The following is a 7,098-nucleotide window of genomic DNA, read 5'->3' on the forward strand; positions in this document are numbered from 1 at the left end:
GTGCATGAGAATCCCCCAGGGCAAACAGACCCCAATCCTCCTGTCTTCCCACCCCCAGCCTCTGGTTGTCCGCATGCAGCATGGCCCCAAATGCCAACAAGAAGAAGAGGCTCACTTCGGGCACCAAGCACCTCTTAGAACCCCTACCTTGACATATGCTCATTTCTCAGCAGATCCTCCCCCAGAAGGATTCAGGCAGGTGACCCTGGGTGCCCTCAGAGAGCCAAGAATGGCTGCAGTGGTTAAAGCAGGGAGTGGGGTGGCTGTGGGTCCCCAGAGCTCAGCCAGGAATAGCTGGGAGAAGTCCCTTGAACACAGGTTAACACCCCAGGGGTTTAAGACTCCACCTCCAAAGACAAAAGGGCACCAGGGGGAGGAACCACAAACCAGGAGCTACCCTGCCATGGCATTTCCCAGCCCATTCAGTTGTCCACAGGGCACAGTGACTACAGAAAGGCTGAGCCTGGCAGAAGATAGCCAGGATATTAATAAACCCAGGTCCACACCCCAGTCAGGTACCCTGTGCCCTGCCTCTTACTGGCTGTGTGACCTTGGACAAGCCACTTCCGCTCACAGGTTCTCATATTGCTCATCTATAAAATGGGGCTAACGATGGAGCCTCCTGAAGGGAAGTGTTCCAAGGAATAAGTGAAATAGATGGAACACTGAGTGTTTGGCACAGGGAGAAAACTCAATGATGGTGGTGACATAATCTATTATACTAGATCCTCTTTGCTCATCCAGATGTACTTTTCTCCATCCCATCCTGCTCTGTGCCCAGAGCTGATCATTATGGACTGTTATCAATGGGTTTATGGTTGGGTTCACCAAAAGTGAGGCACATGCAGAAGACGGGAGTTCAGGGGAGAGTGGGATCAGGTCCTTGACCCCCAGGTTCCCTCCCTTCCTGGCCTCAGGTGGATAGCAACTGCTTTCTCCTACCCAAAAGCAGAGCCCCTGACAGGGAGCCCCTCCCGCTGAAGGCCTCAAGTTGTTAACAGACCCAGGAGTACCCCCCTTGTGGGTATCCTATACCCTGCCCACCTATCTGCAAGTGATCCCCTCATTAAACTCTCTCGGATCACCATGTAGAAATGCATGTCTGATGCCTGCTAAGACAGTGACCAACACAACAGTCAAAATCAACAAACATCATCATCCCAGGAATCCCCTCAGGAAGGGGGGGGGGGGGACTTTGGCCATTCCAGGGCAATAAGCCTTACAGAAGGGGCATCAGACCCACTGGGATTAGATTAGACCAACAAGACTTTGCCCCCACCCTGGGGACCAGGAAAAACAACTTCCCAGCACAAGGTAAGCCTAGAGGCCAGCTCTGAAAGCCAGAATGTTGGGGGGATGGATCATACTCAGGAGCCTCCCCTCAACCCCCACATACAGCACTCTCTCTCCAGGAAGTGGCAGCCCAGGGAACATTCCCCACTTCCAGATGCTGGCAAAGCCAAGGCTCTGTGCTCTGGTGGAAGGTTTGTGTTCTCAAAGCAGCTGCCCTCTCCCCCCCCACTCCCCCTTCCACAACAGTCGCAGAGGGCAGCCCGGCTTTCCAGCCGTTGCTTCTATTTTAAAACACACTGGAAGCTAGGCCACCAGTTTGGCCTTCCAGGAGACACAGGAGAATGTAGCTGACTAGGAGACAGCTGCCTACTCACCCACCCACCAAGGGAAGAAGGCCTGGGCTGGCGGCAAACACAGCAGGGTCCAGGGTCCAGGGTCCAGGCACACCAGGCACTCCTGCCTGACTTCAGGCACCTCATTCTTCTGGAGCCTTGCTCCCCGTTTGGCCCACTGGGATTACACAGACTGCATTTGGGACAGGTAGTAGCCTCGGGAGTCAAAAAGACCCAAGTCTCAATCCTATTCGGCTAGTTTCTAGGTGTGTGACCTTGAGCAAGTCAACACCTCTGTGACCTCACTCTTCTTCAGCTTTAACATGGGGAAAGAGCACCTGGCTCAGCATCATTCAGAAACACATTAGTTTGTTAATATAAAGCCCTCACTCTCATAGCTCATTCACATCAAGCTTGCAACAAACACAGCTAATGTTTTATTACAAGTTACATTTTGTAAATTTCTTATTATAATAATGGCTGCTGAGCATGTTGCCAAAAAATCACCCTGAACCGCAGGGTCCAGAGTTCTCCCTTGTCCATAAAGAGGCATTGTTTAGCTGAACACTGTTGGGCCAGGTCCTGGAAGAAAGCCTCCTGCCTCAACCCACGGAACACTGACCCTTCTAAAAGACACCAGTACCACTGTCCTTGCCACAAACAGGGGTGACCTGACCATCGTCCACTGCTGCCTGGCTTGCACTCAGTCATGTACAAGCTCACTCCAATTGCTGTGAAAGAATAACATCTCCCATCCGAACAGCAATTTCTAATTTTCAACAGGCGTTCATGTTTATTAGCTCCTTGAAATGGCCCCTGGAGCAGGGACAACAGTGTGAGAACACCTGCATGGAACACCACCCTGCTCACCTGTGTGACATTTACCTGTGCCCAAGCTTCTTGACCAGTGAAATGTCAACCTCAGAACCTCTCTCCCAGGGTTGTAAGGAGGTGAACTCAATGTCATAGAACATACATACATCCCCCAGAAAGGCACTGAGCAGACTCTCAACAAACAAAGTGACAATGATAATCATACTTTTGCAGCAGAGAAATTGAGGCATAAGAAAGTGATTTAGCCTATACTAGACCCTATGGCTCATTTTGGACCTGTTTTGCAAACTCAGGTTGCTCTCTCTGTTTCTTTCCAAACCAGTTGTGAGTAAAGAGCATAGATTCCCTCTACCCCTACCCACTTTATAATAAAAAAATATGCCCAGGCCCAGCTGAAGGTCCTCCTGCTGACTCTTAGTGGATCCATAGGAGCCCAGGGGATCCCAAGACCAAAGACTGCAGATCCTTGGGGCATCCTGAGAGGCTGCCTCCTGGCTTGGGCCACTTCTCAGCCACACATGCGCCTCTCGGTCACTACCACCAAAGACATCAGACTATAGGAAATTCTATCAAAGTGAACTTCAGTGCCTCAGGAGCATCTTGCTGGCAAAGGTGGGGGATGATGCCCCTGATCACCACCAGCCTAGAGTTCAGAGTCCACATGTGCTTATTATCCAGCAGGGCCAGAGGCCCAATGTACCTCCTCACTGTATGGTCCTCCTGAGTCCAAGCTTTCTGTGCTACCAATAGCACCTGCCTATAGCCCAACTCTAGAATAGCAGAAATAAAACAAAGTAATCAATTGTGAGCAGTAACTTCCCTGGGCCAGGCATGTTACTCTGGACAAGTTGGGCAGAAGACATCAACCCACCCACCATTAGAGAAGGAAAGGGCACCAGGCCCATATCCTTGGATAGAAACCCACTCATCCATGTCACCCTGCCTTCAAGCCTAGAAACATCAGTTCAACAAGTTTCCCATGGGACTTGGGACATCAAGGAATGAAAATCAAGTGTTTAAAGAAGTTTTTTTCAAATCAGAAAAGTTTTGCCTCCCACAAAATGCTCTAGGCTGTACATACCACAATAGTTCTTTAAATATTTATGACTGTCTACTAGGCAAGACTATTTTCTGTGAGATAGCTATGTTCATCAAAAGGATGTCCAGGATCAATGGACAATGGCTTGGGTCTTCAGCCCCTACATAGGCCCATTCAATAATTCCAAGAATACTTAATGTCACCTACTATATGCTATGTGCTAGAATAATAATTAAAAAAAAAAACTCTTTCGATAAAGGTGGACAAAAAGAGTGCACTGACTCCCACAGACCCTCTGAAGAGCCTACTGTGTGCCAGGTAGCCTAAGTCTGACCCTCTAGGAACTGTCAGTCCAGAGCTGGGATGGAGGAAAAGAAGGCTGACCCTGGGTAGTTTGCCCTGATCTTTGCAACAGCAGAATATTAGGCAAAAGAGGAGCACTTTCTCCTATCTCCCCTGGTGAAGGGAGGCTGGTGGAGGGGACTTCAGGTGAGAGAGGCCTAGGTGAAACTTGTCTGCTCCTGCATTCAAGGACTGCACATGCAAACTTACTGCTCCAGTCTGACCTTGTCATTTGCAAACTGAACATGATTTCTCATGAATTATCCTGAAAGTTACCTGTATAAAATTCTTGATGCTAATACAGCAATAATGTTTACAATAACGGAGCTATATTTATTGAATCCCTTTCAGAATACCACATGGAGCAAAATGGTCTGTGGGGGATGGGCTAGATCCTCTTCAAAAGTCTCAAGGGTAAATGTCAGGGTTTCTATGGAGGCCTTGTGCACACTAGGCAAGTTCTGAAGGCATCAACTCATTTTTCCTCAGAACCCAGGGAGGGAGAGTAGAATTGCTCCCATTTTACAGATAACAAAACTGATGTTTGGTATCTTCCCAGCTCTATGACCTTGGACAAATCACTAGGGCTGTGGGCCTCAAATCTGAAGTCGGCTCAGAACTAGTTTTTCTAAACGCAGAGTTGCAGTTGCCGAATGAATGAGCCACCGAATCAGAAATTCCTTCTAAGGACAAGGAGGCCACATTGCTTCCCGGAGGATCTCGTTTCCGAGGCCAAACCTACTGCCCAGGCCCGAGTCCTGGCGTCTGAGGCCTAAGTCGACTCTCCGTTCCGCCCGGGAAGGCGCTGGCACGCGCTGGAGTCGCCGGGCGCCAGCTTCTTCGGGCGTGGGCCGACCGTGTAGGACCGGGGGCTCGGGGCACGTCACAGGAGTTCATTCCTGCGGGGGCATCTTGGCCCACACAGACCCGGGGTCCTGGACCAAGAAGCGTGGGAGTCGGGAGGGTCCCCACCGGACCGACGCTGACAGGATCGAGGGCCAGAGGGCGCAGGCCGAGGAAGGTCACCTAGACCCGAGGCCGGCAGGGCCTCCACGCGGTGGCCCATGCCCTTCCGCCCGCAAGTCCGGCTGGGCTCTCGCCCCCAGCCGCTGGCTCCTCTGGACCCTAGTTCTCGCGCTCCTCAGCCAGGACCCTCTCGGTGTCCACCCGCAGGACTTCTCTGCCTGCTGCTGACCAGGCAGGCCCGCGCTGGCCGTCCCTGCTCTCTTCCCCGGACCGTGCTCTTAGGCCCTTCGCCCTCGCCCGCTCCTCCCGCCATCGCCTCCCTCTCAGCTCCCCAGGAGCCCGGCCCGCGACCCGGGGCGCAAGCAGAGCCCAGGCCCTTTTCTGCTGCGCCTACCTCGGAGGCGGTGGCGGCGGGAGCTACGGAAGCGGTGGCGGATACAGCCCGGGATGCGGCGCAGAAGAACCGAGGGGAGCAGGCAGCGGGGCCGAGGGCGGGGCCCTGTGGACAGCGGCGGCGCGGACCCGCCCCCGCCCTGCGCGCCCAGCAGAGCGAGCTCCGCCCTAGGCCACGCCCCGGGCAGCGCCCCGGTGGGGCCTGGGTCCCTTCCCTCCGGCAAACCGCGCTCTTACCCTTCTGGTTCGCTCTGAGCCCGCAGCGAACGCGCAAGCCTGCAGAAGTGTGCGGGCGCGCGTAAGGGCCTGCGTGCGCCCGGGCACGGAGCGACCGAGAAGCGTGAGACTGACGTGCGCGTGGTGTGTGCGTGCGCGGGGACACGCGGGTCATTGCCGGAACCTCGGGCCGGGTGGAAGCATTTGGGTAGGGGAGGGGGATCTTCCGGTTAGCTGAGCGGTGCCCTGGGTTTCCCAGCGCTGGAAAGGCGCGGGGTTCCTGTGCCTACGGTTCGGTCTTGGAAACGGAGACCTCCTCTCCGGAGTTGATGGGGCGGCTGGCTCTGGAACGGGTCCGCGCCTGGGTGGACTAGGTGGCCCTGGTGCTCCGGTAGCAAAGTCCGCGCGAGTGTTAAATCGGGCTCCGAGTGTCTGAGGTCAGTCCACGTCTAGTCGGAACACTGGGCCCCCGAGGCGGTGCAGTATTGAGCTGGTGGCCACTGTTGCTCTGCACTCCAGGATCTGGACACAATGTTTCCGGTGCCTCAAACCCGCCCGCGTGCATCAGCTTTTAAATGGCAAAGAAAACTCCCCAATGCAGCCGAGTTTGCCTTGCAAATACCTCACTAAGATAAGGTCACCTCGGGTCCGCAGGCCAGCAGAGAGCCTCTCAGGGACCCCTGTCCCGCCAGGACCTGTGTAGAGTGAACTATCACCTTCTCCCTGCTAGGCCTAAGCTGGGGGCCTGGTTCATCACTGTCCCCATTGTCCCGCGCCAGACCACCTGAAGCCGGCTTAAAGGATTAATGAATTCTAGGATGAATGAAGATTCTGCACACCCTTGGCCTTGGACCAACGACGTACTTAAGGCCCCGTGGAAGAGATGCCAGGTTGCAGAATCAGGACATTTGCTCACAGCCAGCTGTGACTAAAGAAGTAGGCAGCAGGGACATTGGCAGAGACAGGGTAGACTTCTGGATGGAGGTGGCAGAAGAAATGGGAAAGTGACCACCGGAGTTAGAAATGGTGTTAAGGGCCTAGGATGTGGCTCCGTGGTAGAGCGCCCCCAGGCTCAATCCCCAGTTCAGGAAGGAGGAATGACGCTCCAATGGCAGAATGCTGAGAAAACGGAACTGAGGAGGGGAGGGCAGATGTATGCTCAGAATCAGGATGTGGTGTGTAATTCCAAATTGGCTAGGAGTATGTGTAGCAAGTGGAGCCCTGGGTTTGATCTTCAGCACCCCCCAAAAGAAAATTTTTTTAAGCAAAAACAGATCCTAGGGAGCAAAAAATAAATAGATGATTTGCCTCCCAAGCCCATGAGTCGCCCCATCTCTGAGGACTTCCTGCTTCCCAACCTGGGGTCTTCTGCCGAACACAAAGGCCCAACCACTCCCAGAGACTGGCAGGCAGGGAAAGCTGCTGAGTCACTCAAGAGTGCAGTAAAGCTAGAGTTTAGGAGGACAGGGCCGAGGGAGGGAGCTCAGGACAAGGAAGGGGAGGCCTCAGCCCTGCCGCAGCCACCAGTGCTGCCCAGTTGTGAGGCTGGGAGAACCGTCCTCCTGCCCTTCCAGCATCACCTCAAACCTGCTTTAAGATCTCTCACCTGGAGGACTCCCCAGGCCTCCTAATCTCAGCTGCTGTGGGTGCTATTTTGGGATTAACCACCGGATGCCCTCTGAG

The 7,098-nt window shown here is 53.9% G+C and overlaps 1 protein-coding gene across 3 annotated transcripts in view; it reads right to left on the bottom strand.

Annotated features, from left to right (window-relative positions):
* VDAC1 (voltage dependent anion channel 1) overlaps positions 1 to 5,506 on the bottom strand; it is a 30,237-nt gene extending 24,731 nt beyond the window's left edge. Inside the window, exon 1 of one of the 3 annotated variants that reach the window (XM_081303749.1) lies at positions 5,437 to 5,506. The gene's annotated coding sequence lies outside the window, so the exon portion shown is untranslated. Of the gene's footprint in view, positions 1 to 147; positions 173 to 5,200; positions 5,346 to 5,436 lie in introns of those variants that run through there. The other 2 variants (XM_081303748.1, XM_081303750.1) reach the window with 2 other exon arrangements.
* Positions 5,507 to 7,098: the final 1,592 nt, after the last annotated feature.

The sequence above is a fragment of the Spermophilus citellus genome (assembly GCF_964194105.1).
Source record: "Spermophilus citellus genome assembly, chromosome: 1".
Classification (NCBI taxonomy): Eukaryota; Metazoa; Chordata; class Mammalia; order Rodentia; family Sciuridae; genus Spermophilus; species Spermophilus citellus.